The sequence below is a fragment of the Amphiura filiformis genome, chromosome 9, assembly GCF_039555335.1.
Source record: "Amphiura filiformis chromosome 9, Afil_fr2py, whole genome shotgun sequence".
In the NCBI taxonomy this organism is placed as follows: Eukaryota; Metazoa; Echinodermata; class Ophiuroidea; order Amphilepidida; family Amphiuridae; genus Amphiura; species Amphiura filiformis.
In genome coordinates this window covers 3906454-3924517 of record NC_092636.1, presented here as the reverse complement: position 1 = coordinate 3924517, position 18064 = coordinate 3906454, and the positions used below count along the sequence as shown (strand labels likewise).

Genomic DNA, 18064 nt, shown 5'->3' with positions numbered 1-18064 from the left:
ATCTATAACAGCCACTTTAGCACGTTAACTAAAGGTCGTTAATAACCCAGTACAGCGAGGGCACACGCAAATTCCTCGGACGTCAAGTGTTGTTTCTTGGAAAAACATTCATGTATATTCAAGCCATGAAAATTTTGTTTTTTGTTAACCTTAATACATGGTGTCGTCGTCAGTATCTCGTATATAAGGCCGTATAAAATTAATGTTTTGGTTCTCGTCCAGAGGATTTTCATGAATTGATGAGGGAGGGAGGTTTTTTTTTTTTTTCAATGTAAAATTACCATTGTCAGTAGTTTTCGGTCTTCTCCAACAGTGCTCGAGGAAACGATGAGGCCCTTTTTTTTTTTTTTTTTTCAAATGTGAGATTCTGAGGGATAAACCGCCTAGAGTACCACAAAAAGACTTGGAAGTGATGCTTGTTCTCTAATAAACTTATTTATATGTATGAAGATTTCATAAATCATTCCAAAGTCTAAAAAATTGAAAAATCTAAAAAAAAAAAAAAAAAATCTGACAAATCCCAGAAATTGAGGAGGAGGGACGAGAACCAAAATATTAATTTTACACGGCCTAACCCATGGCATGTTGCAGGTTTCAAACAGTTTACTTTTCAATTTCCTGACTCTGATCCTGCCTTTCTACCGTGTCACATTCATTGCTTAAAATGTCTATCATAGATTCAAAGAGGTTACATCCTGAAGCCGCAAGGTACACGCTTCTTCAATGATGAGATAGGAAGGAGCCCCACCAAAAAGCTGCTTAAAAGATGAGTCCCAAGTCTGCTAGCAAAAACAGTTTTAAATTGCGATAGAAAATCGGACCTAGCGGCCAAATTAATCTCAGGACGAACCTCGAAACACAAGTATTGCTATAATATCCAATTGATTTCTAGCTGGGTCACTTTTCACGATCTCATGTTCATGATGTTGTGGTGTATCGTCATTAGTGCACATTACCGCGGTTAAAGGTATCATTTGGGTTAGCTGTCGAAAATGAACGATGAATGTTTCCCGTCCACCTTTCATTGTACCAAAATATCATTGCATCGAGTTTAAAGTTGACGAGCAACATGTATCCGCATGTGTGTTGGTTTGTCATTATGTTTGCCATAATGAGTCTAAATGTATTGCCATCCAAATAAAACGACTGCAGTGCAAAACCTTTTAAAAAGATGATGAAAAATATACAGCCTCTGTATATGAAAGTGTCCATGCATTTTGTTCAAGGTGACGAAAGTGGTGGGTTAAGGCTTACTAGGCAAACTAGACATAGAGTAGACACATTTATTTCAGGTAGACACGGTAGATAGAGGAGACTTTCTAAACTGCACGGATTGCAATTATTATAGAATTGAATCCCACGTGTCGCTCGCCTCGCAACATGCATGGTCATCATTTGCACCAATCCAATTGCTAAAAAAGTTGACGAGCGATAGATAAAAAGCTTGTCTAAGATCATCTCATTTTTAAAATCTTTAAATAACGGATCATCTTGTTGTGTACTTTAATCACACACATTGAGAATTGATGTTTTCGCTGGAAAAGGTCTGGTTTTACCATGATTTTGCTGATTTTGCTGACGCAATAATTATTCCCATAATACATTCCGCGTGTATATATAATCACTTCCGGTAATGTCACTCAAAAATGACTTAAATCGTCTTCTAAACAAACAAAAATGGCGGATCATAATCTTCCAGGCTGAGGATCTTTACCGCCACATTTTCGTAAACCTGCCCAAATAGCGGTATTTATAAAAACAGTTACTAATATTAGGCTTAAATAAAAAGCTGGTCTAGAAATGATCATTCCTTTTGGTTCATTTCTTTTGGAACACACATCAACTTTGCATATGGGGTATTCGAAACAGCTGTCCTTTTTATTGTGTAGTGCTTTTGGTCGAACAGAGGAACAAACTCTTGTGCTATTCGTCGTTATTATCTCGCGAAAATAACATAGATGATAACCTGAAGCGACACAGACGACTGAACGGCCTGAAATGCTGTCTTCAACCAGGAGTGGCTTTTCATTTAGTTCGCCTCCACCTCCACTTAAATTGCCATGTAGAATTTCCGCTTGTAAATGAGCTATGGATTCTTCTGTAAAAGAAAGGGAGATAGTGGTATTGAAAGTAATAGATAAAAATAGCTTTGATCAAAGTAGCGTGGTATTAAGGTGGTACTACACCCCTTGATAAATGACTATTTTTGCATTTTTAGAATCCAGTTACTACACTGGAATTTCAGTGACTCAAGACAAGCGGTACGTTATTTATGATAAGAAAAGAGGTACCGCTATAGAATGTACCTCATTTTTTTAAACATATGATGAACCACTTGTCTTGATTGAATTGGATTCCTTGCCCCTATAATATAGCCTATAACTTTTATTACCAGTGTATAGTTATTTTGTGAGAAAAATGCAAAATTAGTCACAACATTTATCGGGGGTGTAGTACCACCTTAATGAAACATGTAGACGCAGAATCTTATATATTTTGTAACATTATTGAAATATAAATGCATGATCGTGAACGTGACAACATGTAGTGCATCTAACCGGGTTTCTTTCTTATATTTTATGGATAAATATTGTTGTGTTTAAGAACGACGTGCTTTAGTGTATAAAGCATCAGTTTATATAGATGCCAACTATTCAACAGAGCAAAATAATATCTTGACACATCGAAGTATCTTAGTTTGTAGGTAATATTTCTCCTGCTTAACTTTAAAAGGATACTCGACTCGTTATCTGAAGATGCATGCATATGTAGATAGCTGATGTCCCTATCGGCACTGGGTTTATACCAATGTTTATGTTGCGCTATATAAATTTTAATCGTTAGTTCCCTCGGTGGACAAGGCTTATATTGCAGGCAATCACTCCATAGTTCAACGATCGCTAACGCTAAGTGGTAAATTGGGACTAATCACTCATTTTCCTAAACTTACGCCGTACCTCATTGGCTAAAAAAGCAATCGCTGCAATTAGGCGCCTAAACTATTTACCTTGAAACGAAGTTCTGCTTATGAATTTTCGTATCTTTTGCTCCTGTACCAGCTCAAAACAACACGGCATGGAGGCATTGGATCGGTGAGGACACAGGTGGGGAGATACCACCTCAATACCACACGACTCTCCCCCTGACGATGTTGAAGACCCGGATGATATCGCCATGAAATCGAGACCACATATAAAAGCAAACGTCAATATGCTCTGCCTTCGAAAGGCCCAGTTCATGTTGCCTAAATAGGGAAATAGAACATACATATTACTGTCAGCAGGATGTCATTTAAGTCGCATTCTTTGAAATATACATCTATAAATAAACTGACAACAAAATAAGTCTCTATAAATTAAAAAAAATACACTTTTATTAAAAGCCCTCCAAAACGGTTCTTTCTGTCCTTTAAAGTACCAGTGCTATTTTTGGGTTTAAAGTGGGTTTTTTTTGTGCCTTTCCATAACTATTTAAGATTTTTCGTAGAATCCGTTAAAGTTCTTCGTAGAATCCATTAGGGTTTTTCGTAGAACCATTTAAGGTTCTTCGTAGAACCATTTAAGGTTCTTCGTAGAACCATTTAAGGTTCTTCGTAGAACCATTTAAGGTTCTTCGTAGAACCATTTTAGGTTATTCGTTTAAGGTTCTTCGTAGAACCATTTAAGGTTCTTCGTAGAACCGTTTAAGGTTCTTCGTAGAACCGTTTAAGGTTCTTCGTAGAACCATTTAAGGTTCTTCGTAGAACCATTTAAGGTTCTTCGTAGAACCGTTTAAGGTTCTTCGTAGAACCATTTAAGGTTCTTCGTAGAACTGTGTAAGGTTCTACATAAGCCTACATAACAGCTCATGAACCTTTAAGGTTCTAGTTGAACTTAAAAATAAGAGTTCTTGGTTTTAAGAGTGTAAAGCTCGTATACTCTATTTCAAGTTCGCTTTCATTTATATTAAAGAATACAATACATATTGCAAGAATATATAAGTTAATCTGAATCTGAATTTAAAGTGCATCATTGAATCGTAAAAGTTGTTTTTCAACCTGTCTATACACACACGCATCACCACACGAAATAACATACCAAGAACATCTCCTTTTTAGTGTTTGTGCTACTCGTTCTATTACAAATGACTCAAGGTACAATTCAACCGCCCAAAGCTAAACTTGAGTATTATACCTGCAATGTTAAGACTTGGCATATACCGGTGTTGTGTTTGTACTACGAGATGTTTCAATCTATACGGTTTTGTATTGCTACATAGAACTAGCGATGTGCTTGTAGGCACTGCGTTTGTCTCGTTGTGCTGTAACCCCACCCCACCATAGCTGCGGGTTTTATAGGTACTCTGGTTCCCAAATTGAAATAGATTTTCAAACAACAACACCGTTTTACAAACTTAATGAGCTGTATACAGAAGATAGCATTTTGGAGCTCTTTGAGCTTTTGTGGGTTTTTTTTATCTTTCGTTTTATATTTTTGTGCTCCAAATTCTTCGTTCGAATCATCGTGATGCTATCTTCAGTAGAAAGCACGCAGAAATCTTCGCATAAACATGCACGATCTACAGGAGACAGCATTCTGAAGCTCTTTGAGCCGTTGTATTACAATCATGACAATAGTTGCAATTTGCAAAGCCCAATTTTCGAGTCATTATATTGCTCTATTTATAAAAAATCTTTTTGAGTTACTGCATTACTGCCTACACTATTGTTTTGTTATCCATAGCAGGTAGTAATACGGTATCTGCAGTGTGCAAATAAATAAGCAGTTGTCGTGGTTTTTAATTGGTAGCTAAACCTTGTATTCACTGAACTTGAATAGGGAAGTTCTTTAAACATATTTATTGGTGTCAAAATGCAAAAAAATATTTGGTATTAGAGTGCAAAACATTTTATTCATAGCATTGTTTTAATAACAAGTAAGTTCTCAATACAAATTACAACAGTTGTGCTATTTATAAAGGATAACACTGTAGAACTTATACAAACTAATTTCGTCTTAGCTACCGATTGCGGATAACAAATAATTTGAGTGTCTGCATTACTATCTTCAGTAGACAGCAGCTTAACATGCCGAATTGTTGTTGTGTGTGATATGTAACCCCTGTGTTATCTTTATTTCTACGGGATGCTGATAATAAGTAATTTGAGTGTCTGCATTACTATCTTCAGTAGTTAGCAGCTTAATATGCCGAATCAAAGTATTGTTGTGTGTGATATGTAGTCCCTGTGTTATCTTCAGTATTACGGAATGCTGATAATAAGTAATTTGAGATCCTGCATTAGTATCTTCAGTAGATAGCAGCTTAATATGCCGAAACAAAGCATTGTCGCGTGTGATATGTAATCCCTGTGTTATCTTCAGTAGATAGCATTGCTGAATGCTGATAATACATGTAAGTTATTTGAGCTCCTGCATTGCTATCTTCAGTAGACAACATTCAGTAGACAGCAGCTTAATATGCTATGTAAATTATTGCCTCGTTCATCAGGAACCCCAGTGCTTCTAGCAAACACAAAACGTTTTTTTGAAAACCTGATGCAAAACATTCTAACATAATGTTATTAAAGTGTTGATAAAATATCTTATTTGCCCTAAATTATTTTACAATGACATTTATCAGTGCTTTTCCATATAAAACGTTTTTTTATGACCGTGATATAACCCAAATGTTATTAAAACGTTTTAAATAAAATTAAAACCCCTTTATGACACGTTTATACCGTTTTGAGAAAATTTTCGGTTTTGCTGGGTTATATATCTTCGGTAAATAGCATTTTTGGAATACGGATAAAAAGTAATTGAGTTCCTGCATTGTTATCTTCAGTAGACAGCAGCTTAATATGTAAAAGTATTGTTGCATTCTTAGGTAAACCCTGTGTTATCTTCAGTAGATAACATTGCGGGATGCGCATAAAAAGTAATTGAGTTCCTACATTGCTATCTTCAGGAGACAGCAGCTTAATGCTATGTAAAAGTATTGATGCATGTTAGGTAAACCCTGTGTTATCTTCAGTAGATAGCATTGCGGAATGCGCATAAAAAGTATTTGAGTTCCTGCATTGCTATCTTCAGTAGACAGCAGCTTAATATGATATGTAAAAGTATTGTTGCATTCTTAGGTAAACCCTGTGTTATCTTCAGTAGATAGCATTGCGGAATGCGCATAAAAAGTATTTGAGTTCCTGCATTGCTATCTTCAGTAGACAGCAGCTTAATATGATATGTAAAAGTATTGTTGCATTCTTAGGTAAACCCTGTGTTATCTTCAGTAGATAGCATTGCGGGAGGATGCGCATAACAACTGATTTGAGTTCCTGCATTGCTACCTTCAGTATACAACAGCTTGAATAGAATTTGCTGCGTCACAATATCACACCGTGCAATATATCCACTGTTCTAAAAATAAAAGAGAACAAATTAAAAAAAACCCTAGAATATAGCCCAAGGAAGAAAGCATACTATTGCAATAGCAATTGATGGTAAATTCTTGTTTAGAGAATGTCTGAATGAACAGTAATTTCAGTATTAAAGTTTGGAGCCCTTATTTTGAATAATTTCTTGAAATAACACTAAATTGATTAAGACAGTTAAAACAGACTCTGTACAAATCCGGGCATTACCCATAATTTCAATATTGTCTATACTCTAATTATTGGTCGTTATAAAAGAATATATTTTTTGAAATTATTAAGGATTTTATTTAGGTTCAATTGTTATAACATAAGAAAGTACGCAAAAATATGTAGTTTTTGCAGGTTTTTACAACAAAATGGGAAAGGTTTTAAAATTTGTATTCCCAATGATTTTCGATGTCAGGATCAGGATTTGACTATGCTGCATAGCAAAGCAAAATTTTGATCGGAAAAATTAATTACGTATTTTTATGGAATAGGGATCAGTTCCATAAAAGCTAATAAACATTTCTTGTGTCTAGCTCTGTCTTGCCTTCTATTTCAATTTCTAAAATCTTTCTCAAGTCACTGGGTTCATGTCTATCGCATATATCATTGTGTAAACAAAGAATCGATATACGATGCTTATCGCTATCTACGGTAGATAGAGTTGAATCCTCAGAAAATGAGCTATTCCCGTTGGAATCCATACTCCCTGTGGAAAACATGACCTTAATCTTCCACACAGGGAGTGTGAATTTCAAAACTGGGGTTACCTGGATGGGTGACTCCAATTGAAATCTATACCCCCTGTGTGGAAGATTAAGATCATGTCTTCCATAGGGGGTGTATGGATTTCAACAGGAATATCCCAATTGACCCACTTCTGTTTCAAGACTAGAGGAATTCAAATTAATTACATGCAGACTGGTTCAATTACATGAGCGTTATAAATATCGCCTATCAAGTGCGATCAGTCGCAGATAACACCTTTAAAGGCGGGTGGTCCGATTATAACACATGATGTGTCTCATCTCACATTCAGGCCTATCACCCACACATTCTTATTCCAAGTTTTGAGTTAAGGGCTCGGATAGCAACGTTTGCATAGTATTTTTTGTGGGACCTGAGAGCACATTAGATATATCGAATTGCATTCTGAATACGAGGAGTGTCCTTCTGATATCAAATAATTTTGATAATTATCGCGAATTTCGAAAAATCAAAATAATTTGATATCAGAAGGACATTCCCCGGCCGTATTCAAAATGTGACACGATCGGATCCATAGGGGCCAAAATGCCTCCTTTGGCCCCCATGGAGCAGATCGTGTCACAAATGCAATTCGATTTGTCTGATGTGCTCTCAGGTCCCAAAAATACGTGAAAACGTAGCTATCCGAGCTCTAAAATTGCTCCAGTGGTGTTGATTCTAGGAGCACAAATATATATCACAGTGGTAACCACAAAACTACCAGGTTTTATATCGCCTAAACTAAACGTATTTCCGGACTAAGGTTTCACTGGGATTATAGTATGATCTTTCACCTGATATCAAAATCTTTGTTTTGATGGGGCCGGCAAAGTGTGGGTGGGGTGTGTGTGGGCGCGATGAAAATGTCAATCGGGTCGCACCCCTTTAAATTAGAATCGTGATATTTAACTTTTTCTTCTACATTTGTCTTTAATAAATTACAGTGTAGAGAATTGTAGTTAAAGGTATTATTTTTAGTTGTGTGTACAATAAATAGATAATACACATGATGAGGCCACTTTACTCAGCTGTAAAGTTAAAAGAATGACGTTCGTAAAATGCATATAAGCCTATAATACAGCAGTTCTTATTAGGTTATCTGAACCACGAGGTCAGGGAATTGTGACCTTGTCTCTGCTTAAAACATAAGGTAACTCTAAACCAATATGCATAGATCTTCCATATAATTACAGCACACTTAAAGCTATGAAAAGGTCAAAACCTGCATTTATGGGACTTTGGGAATATCTGATTAAGTATCTCATTTCAAATTGGGGTTTGAATACCGAGTCGATGTTACATTATCATTGTTATTTTGCAAGATAAAACCTATAAATGTGTGCGATTACGTGTGATTAAACTGATAAGTTTAAGAGCGATGAGGACGAGTGCTTCGATCGCTTGTCATGATTTATGCATTTTTCGTAGAAGCCATAACAGATTTGTACAGGTAGAATGTGTCTTGGGTTTAAAATTGCTTTTAAGGCGGCTCTAACTTTAACATTCCTTTTTGATAACTTATTGACATTATCTGTATGAAAGTTGAAGAATTGTGATGAAAATGGTAATGCGCATCTTTGATTTAATTTGTCAAAGTACTTAAACATTTCACTTCCAGTTCCTTTTGTCTTGCGGTTCCTAAGTTATAAGGCCAAATCATGCCGAAATCACTTTAAAAGTACGTTGGCACACATCCCGATTATAGCCCATTTGTTTGAACTGAAAGTGTATTTAAATATCATTTCTTTGAATCTCTAAAGGCATGGATGCTACTGGGAGGTTTGAAAAATATCTAGGGTTCTTTTAAAAATCTCAACATTGTTTTTATAGTAGAGTCGCCATAGTCGAAAGTCACGACTACCGCTGATAGTTAGCGATTACGTCTATTTGGTGACTTTAATCGTGCAACCTTAAGGGATCTAAAATGAGCGTTTATTGCGTTTCGACAGTATTTTTTGAGGGACATGAGAGCACCTCAGACCTATCGAATTGCATTCTGAATACGAAGCATGTCTTTCTGATATCAAATAATTTTCATTTTTGAAAATCACAATATAATACAAATTTTATGACAAATTATAAAAATTTGATATTTTTCAAATTTTTGATATATAACAGTCCTCGAAGTAAATTATATAAATCTAATGATATATTCTTAAAGTGTATGTAGCAGGGAGGAAAAGCCGACGATCAATTGAAAATGTTGACCTTTCATATTGAAGATATGGATTTTTTCCCAAAAAGACCTATTTTTTGGGTGTTTTGGGAAAAAAATCCATATCTCCAATACGAAAGGTCAAAATTTTCAATTGATCGTCGGCTTTTCATCCCACCTACATACACTTTAAGTATAAATCATCAGATTTGTAAAGTTTACTTCGAGTACTGTTAAATATCAAAAATATCAATTTTTAATGTTTTGCCATAAAATGTGTATTAAATTGCGAATTTCAAAATTATTTTATATCAGAAGGACATTCTTCGTATTCAGAATGCAATTCGATATGTCTGATGTGCTCTAATGTCCCAAAATAAATACTGTCCAAACGTTCATACCCCAGCCCTTAATAAAACCCCTTTCAATACCTGCGTTACCGATTAGCGCTTGCTTATAATCCACCGTGTTGGCGATGATAGCATCGTACAGCTGCATTTGCGCTTTACTTGTGACAGAACACCTCTTCCTACTTAATTGAACGGTTCTTCCTATCAACGTTAATAGAACATTTCTTCATCAGGTCTCTACTGTATCTGTGATGGAACACTCGGTATAAGATGTCTAACACAGATAGCAAGCTACTTCATCACGTTCATCAACTATAATATCTACTGCTGGAATGCGTTAATTTATCAGCTCTATCTCTTAGAAGCGATCGTAAAGCATTATAACTACTCCCCAAATGTAAGAGTGAACAACGTTACTCTTAAGGGGGTACTACACCCCTGGCCAATTTTGTGTCTATTTCTTGCATTTTTCTCAAAAATTATAGCTCATTGGTGATAAGTAAGATATGTATATTATAGGGGCAAGGACTACAACTATATACTGCACTAAAAATTCAGCAACTCAAGGCAAGTAGTTATTGATTTATTGATCAAATATTGGTTTTCCCTCATTTTTGACTGTAGCTCCACAACTGTTGTCTGTGTTTAAATAAAATTTCCAGCGCAGTAGTTGTAGTCCTTGCCCCTATGATATACATATCTTACTTGTCCCTAATGAGCTATAATTTGTGAGAAAAATGCAAAAATAGGCACAAAATTTAGCAGGGGTGTAGTACCCCCTTAAGGACGAGCAACAAATACGTCTGGAGTGAAACTTTAACTCTGAATTAAGTATAAATCCACTCTTATCAAAGTAAAATGTTCACTCTAAAAGATAATGTAATACATACATACTACTCTTTAAAATTAAATTTCCCGAATAGCTGATTAGCACACTACTTCATCAGTCATCTACTGATGATAGCACACTACGTCACCAGTCATCTACTGCTGATAGCAAACTACTTCATCAGTCATCTACTGCTGATAGCACACTACTTCATCAGTCATATACTGCTGATAGCACACTACTTCATCAGCCATCTACTGCTGATAGCACACTACTTCATCAGTCATCTACTGCTGATAGCACACTTCTACATCAGTCATCTACTGCTGATAGCACACTACTTTATCAGTCATCTACTGCTGATAGCACACTACTTCATCAGCCATCTACTGCTGATAGGACACTGCTTCGTCGGTCATCTATACTGCTGATAGGACAATACTTCATCGGTCATCTACTGCTGATAGCACACTACTTCATCAGTCATCTACTGCTGATAGGACACTACTCCATCAAATATCTACTGCTGATAGCACACTACTTCGTGTAGTATACACAGTGTTACTTCGTCAGTCATCTACTGCTGATAGCACACTACTTCATCAGTCATCTACTGCTGATAGCACACTACTTCATCAGTCATCTACTGCTGATATCACATCTGCTGTTGATAACATCTTCACCTATATCTAGTACCAAAAGCACATTATTTTATTACCACCTAAATTTATCTTTGCAGGTCACACAGTACCTTTTCAAACATTTTTTATACTGCTGATGACAAATACCCTCAACTGCAATCAACTGCTGACAGCATAATTATTTCTTTATTATCTATCTATTCACTGCTGATAGCACACTATTTTATGAACATCATCCATCTACAACTAATAGCATATGTAGTTACTTTATCAATTTTACAATTTTAGGTGGTACAATTCTTCGTCAACTGTAAATTTACTGATGCTAGAACATTTCATAACCAGCTACTTCCGATGGTACGTTGTCTTATCAACCCAGTCATCAACTGCAATTTTTATAAACACGTATAGTGCCTCGGGTTGAAAAGATCGCACCGAGCTAGTTTTTTGCGTCCCACATTGTTTCATATAAATATGTGACTTAACGAAACAAAAGGAAATGTGAATTGTACATCAATATTGCTATTTTGCTGTTGATTTCTGCTTCGTCCGCCGAAAAGGAAATTAATCGTAAAAATAAAATCATCGGATACCAACATCGATCTTTTGGATGTCTGATTAAAGTCGTAATTTGATTCAACCAGGACTGTGGCGTTACGATGGTGACGATTAATAATCTAGTTTAATTCAGATACAAGTATTAATCTAGATTAATTAATTCATAAATACGTCCATAACAACAAGGAAGTGAGTCTAAACCGAATTAGTCTGAATGTAGTAACATGTACTATGTATTATGGCGAAGAAAATGCTCGGTTCGGCGTCAGGACTGATCATACTACTTGATCAGACTCTCAATGGTGCGGATTGAAACTGGATCAAAATTGTACATGTGGACACACAATATGTGTCTAGCAAGGCACTGAGAACCTAGAGGCACATTACAATAAATGAAGGGAGTCACACGTAAGGTATATTGATTATGCTGGCGCAATACCAGTCTTTGGAGTTCGTTAGACCTGTTATTATTAGATTCGTTTGATGTTAATAGTAGCTAGGGTATGCCTGACAAACAAGCCAAGATGACATTTTATTTTATTGTAATCAGATTGAATTCATGCTATAAGGTAAAATAAACATTACATGTGTTTAATTTGGGCAAAACTAAATATTTGCTGTATTAGGACCAATTAAATTGATATAAATGAAAAGTGTTTTATTTTGGTGCATAATTCATATTTTCCCATAGAAAGCACCTAAAAAGCGGATATAAATTTATAATAAATAAATAAATAAATAAATAAATAAATAAATAAATAAATAAATAAATAAATAAATAAATAAATAAATAAATAAATAAATAAATAAATAAATAAATAAATAAATAAATAAATAAATAAATAAATGAATGAAGAAACTACGAACGAGCGAATGAATGAATGAATGAGTCAATTTTATTTTTAAAGCTATATTTATGATAACAAAACCAGAAACAAATGGTCTTTCTTTTTGATAGATTGAAATCTACATGTATTATTCAAGTGTACGATGTATAGCAGCAATAAGTGCTATCGCCGCAGTCATTCTATATATCACTATGTAACATTGAAATTGACCAATCGATTCTGCTTTACAAGGTCACATTGCCAGGGTTACGAGCATTCAAAGTAATTCCAACTAACATCCTATTCCTAATCTATTTTTATTTAATTTAAATGATAAAGGTGGTGAATCTACTTAATAGTTTTTAAAATAAGCTTCAATGAAAATAATTTCTCCTTCTTAAATATCTTGTTAAAGTTATAGTCAAGTTAATATGTTTAAAGGTCAATTTCATAATTTGATTTTGTTTTCATAATTCTGTCGAAGTTTGTCTATATGATTTAAAAATTAAACACCATTTAAATAATAGTCAGCTTATAGTTGAGTACCACATACGATCACAAAGATTAATGTGTGGGGCTCCGTGATTAACCATAATAAATTGAGTTATCTTTCACGTCATAAAAAAGACAACATAACTTGACGCTTGTAAATTGAAGTGTGACAGGCATGATAAATGAGATTGGTACATCGACGTGAACATCTCAGTGAGAGTATTGGCCTAAGCACACGGGAGATGAGGTTGTACACCTGGCTTTAATGACAGGTGGGAACTGAGTCTATAAGCAAGCGCACATACGCAAAGCTTTCAGTGTTCTCTATACTAATAACTAAAGAAGCATTTCCTGCTTATATGATTAAAATATAGGTTATCATATCCCTGTACATATCCTTTTCTTTATTCTTCCGTTGTTTATTCCCAACATAGTTGGATCAATTTATTTCATACACAAAATTTGATACGGCGCGTCTATTTTTCTATACTCAAATACAAATTTGTAATACAAATTTGTAATACAAATTTGTATTACAAATTTGTATTGGTACCGATTTGATTAGGCTTGTGTATACAATATAATGACGCATATCGTGGTGAGGGACTAGACTTAAGTTTGTAAATCCATAGATTTGCTTTCAAGGCTTGTTTCAAATGCTATCAAAATACTGCTTGAAATAATTGCTTTTACCACTCGTAGCAACAATATAATGTTGTGTGGCAAGAAATTTAAATCAAATTATACAACAATAATTTATAATAACGTTTTATGTTGTTGTGTGTTGTATGCAGTGGCGTAACTAGGGTTGGTAGCGCCTGGGGCAAGAAACAAAATTGGCGCCCCTAGCCCCCCCCCACCACCCACCCGAGAATATCTTAGCCCTCCCCATTCTTGAAACAATTGCGCCCCCCCCCCCACCCACCCACCCGAGAATATCTTCTCCCCCCATTCTTCAAATTTTTTTAACTTTCATCGCTTGGAGGGGCGCAGAATCGATGCTAAATTGGTCAATTTTGCGCCCCCTAAGGGTGGCGCCCGGGGCATGTTGCCCGCCTCTGCCCGTAGTTACGCCACTGGTTGTATGTTTTCTATAGTTTAGTCTTTCATTTATATTATTATTATTATTATTATTATTATTATTATTATTATTATTATTATTATTATTATTATTATTATTACCAAAACATATAGCACATTTAAAAACAAGAACGTAGAGAGAATTTAAAGAGTTATGGTTTGAGTTTAAATTGACAAAAGACTTGTCACACGCTGGTTCCTATTAGCAGTAAAATTCATCATCAGAAGGGGGAATCTGGCAGTTGCGAATAAGAAATCCTCATTATAATTCACGTATAATTAGATTTCCAGTATTGATGAATTTATATTATGTTACGAGTAGGTTGTCCAAGTAGTTTGTTATATAATATAATATGCTATCAGGGGTATCGATGGTGGATAGCTGATGAAGTAGTAGCAGTATAGCTGATGAAGTTGTTTACTATCAGCAGTAGATAATGAATGAAGTAGAGTGCTATCAGCAGTAGATAATGGATGAAGTAGTGTGCTATCAGCAGTAGATAATGGATGAAGTAGTGCGCTATCAGCAGTAGATAGTTGATAAAGTAGTGTGCTATATATCAGCAGTAGATATAGTGGATGAAGTATGTGTGCTATCAGTAGTAGATATTGGATGAAGTAGTTTGCTATCAGCAGTAGATATGGTGGATGAAGTATGTGTGCTATCAGTAATAGATAATGGATGAAGTAGTGTGCTATCAGCAGTAGATAATGGATGAAGTAGTGTGCTAGCTATCAGCAGTAGAGAGTGGATGTAGTAGTGTGCTATCAGCAGTACGATATAATGGATGAAGTATGTGTGTTATCAGTAGTACATAATGGATTTAGTAGTGTGCTATCATCAGTAGATAGTGGATGAAGTAGTGTGCTATCAACAGTAGATAGTGGATGAAGTATGTGTGCTATCAGTAGTAGGTATTGGATGAAGTAGTTTGCTATCAGCAGTAGATATAGTGGATGAAGTATGTGTGCTATCAGTAATAGATAATGGATGAAGTAGTGTGCTATAAGCAGTAGATAGTTGATGAAGTAGTGTGCTATCAGCAGTAGATATAGTGGATGAAGTATATGTGTGCTATCAGCAGTAGATATTGGATGAAGTAGTTTGCTATCAGCAGTAGATACTGGATGAAGTAGTGTGCTATCAGCAGTAGATCAGCCGTAAGTTAGCAATCAAATGAGTGATCAAGTGTTTTGCTATCAGTAGTAGATAGCATATGAGGTAGCATTATATCAGCAGTAGATAGCAGGTGGCGTAATGTTTTACAGTATAAGTTGGTAATAAAGTGATCAAGTGATTTGCTATCAGCAGTAGATATCTGGATGGAGTAATGTTTATAAGCAGTATAAGTTGGCAATAAAACGAAAAAGTAATTTGCTATCAGCAGTAGATAGCTGATGAAGAAGTGAGTTATCAGCTTTAGAAGTAATGAAGTAATATTTTATCAGCAGTAATTACAAGGCGATAAAGTGATAACTTATCAGCAGTAGATAACAGATGAATTAGTATGCTATCAGCAGTAGATAGCTGGATGGAGTAATGTTTTATAAGCAGTATAAGTTGGTAATAAAGTGATAAAGTAATTTGCTATCAGCAGTAGATAGCTGATGAAGAAGTGAGTTATCACCTTTAAAAGTAATGAAGTAATATTTTATCAGCAGTAAATAACCAAGGCGATAAAGTGATAACCTACCAGCAGTAGATAACAGATGAATTAGTATGCTATCAGCAGTAGATATCTGGATGGAGTTATGCTTTCTTAGCAGTAAGTTGGCAATAAAACGATAAAGTAATTTGCTATCAGCAGTAGCTAGCTGATGAAGAAGTGAGTTGTCAGCTTTAGAAGTAATGAAGTAATATTTTATCAGCAGTAAATTACAAGGCGATAAAGTGATAACTTATCAGCAGTATGTAACGGATGAATTAATGTATATGCTATCAGCAGTAGATAGCTGATGCAATAATGTTTTTAGCAATAAAGTGATAAAGTATCAAAAGTAGAAGTTGATGCAGAAGTGACTTATCACCATTAGATAGCCAAAGAAGTTACCGGTATATTATATCAGCAGTAAGTTGGCAATAAAGTGTTTTGCTATCAGAAGTTGATAGCCGGTGGAAGTAAAAAGCCATCAATAGAAGACAGCCGATGAAGTAATGTTCTATCAACAGTAGTATGTAATTGGCTATCATATAGATATTTGACGAATTTCTATCTGATAAAGCGCATAGTTACATATAAAAATATAACAAAATATGTATTATATATTGAAAAATATTACACCATTTTATAACATAGAGCAATTCAGGTTTGAAACTACCAATTTCAATACACTTGACACGACCGGGATTGACAGACGCGCCCACATTGATTAATACCCAGGTCTGAATCATGTTCTCCATGTTTAACTATGTTGCAATGATCAGCATTAATCAAGCCATGTCACTTGTACAGAAAATGTCCGTATCTTATTCTCTCCCACACATGCAGCAATTTAATATTTTTATTGCTGAAACATCGAAATAAGAGTGATTGATCGATGCGCCCTCACGACCTATTGAATTAGCAAACCTGATCATTGAACATGTACCTTGATGTAAACGGACAAGTAGCTGTAATACAATATTTGCTAACAATCCCGTTGTATTGTATAATTACAATTATACAATCAAAAATTCTACAAAAGCTTTAAAATAAAAAAATCATCTATATGTGTGATACAACTCGTTGCTTGTGTGTGATTTACAAATCATATACACAACACCAATCATATGATTATCATATGTAATTATATATGCTTAAGAAAATGATGCCCGCTCTTATATACACTGCTTAAGGAGGCTATGAGGCACCTTAAATCGATTTAGTCGTTCACCTTACCTTGTAAAATTTGACAATCATGTTCACCTATCCTCAGTTCATAAGGAATGTCATTGTTAGGTGTGGTATTTGTTATCTCCGATCAGATTTCCTTCGTCTTTTAGTGCTTGATAATGCCGTACCGCTATACAGCATATCATGCTCCTGTGCCGTCATCGTCAACTATGGAGTCGATCGGCGGTACACTAGCACGAGAGAGCAATTGATGATGAGTGTTTTTTTCCTTCAAGAATCCGTATGTGGACATGCATTGGCAGGCAGTTAGCGCACTCGCCTAGCTTATGTCAGACATATGGTGACGTAACACTTTCACTTAAGGCGGGGATTGCCCCTCAATGTTACCATCATGATAAATCTAGTTGTACATCCTAGAAAATGTTAATTGGTGGCGAGTTATATTTAGTATCGTGTTTTACTGATGTTATGTGAAATTATTTAATGTCATTAATATTTACAAGCAAAATTGGACAGGAACTATAAATTATTGATTAGATATTTATTTATTTTCCAGTCATTGATTACTTTTTTTTTTGTATCTGCGTTTTATTGACTACACATAATGATACTTTTTTCATATTCTACAGATATGTGACCAGATTGACAGTGCCATCTCTCTTTTACCCCATCAAAATGTAAATATTGGTACCAGGTGAAAGCGCGTTTATTTTTTTCTCATATAATATCCCCAGTGGAATTTTTGAGCCTGGAATATGTTTCGTTCACCAGCGGTATACACTGCAAATAAAATGTTTAGGTTTCTGTAACACCTTTTAAACACATGAACGTGTTTATTAATAACTGAAAATAGTTAATATCCACATTTTATAGTAATTACTGGTATTTTTAGAAGCCTCTACTCCTGGATATTAAAATACAAAATAAAATCTGTATGAACAATACCATTGTCGTCTAGTGACGGTATAAGCCGTGTACTGGCATCCCAATCGGAGGAGCAATATATAAACTCGAACTTTTGATGATGGGCCTCAATGTGAGGTAGAAAAAAGAAATGATGCAATTGGGCCACAAGTTTGGTCACGCAACTTTAACCCCATCATGAGAACTACCTGCCGATTGGCCAAAAAGAAGTTTTCATTATTAATTGGACC

At 35.2% G+C, this 18064-nt stretch overlaps 1 long non-coding RNA gene across 1 annotated transcript; it reads right to left on the bottom strand.

Moving 5' to 3' along the window:
• Positions 1–526: 526 nt before the first annotated feature.
• LOC140160527 (uncharacterized) lies at positions 527–17178 on the bottom strand. Its single transcript, XR_011859989.1, has 3 exons — positions 16956–17178; positions 3008–3244; positions 527–2098 (listed from the first exon to the last, which is right to left on the bottom strand). It is a non-coding gene; the product is annotated as an uncharacterized lncRNA (long non-coding RNA).
• Between the last annotated feature and the right edge of the window lie 886 nt (positions 17179–18064).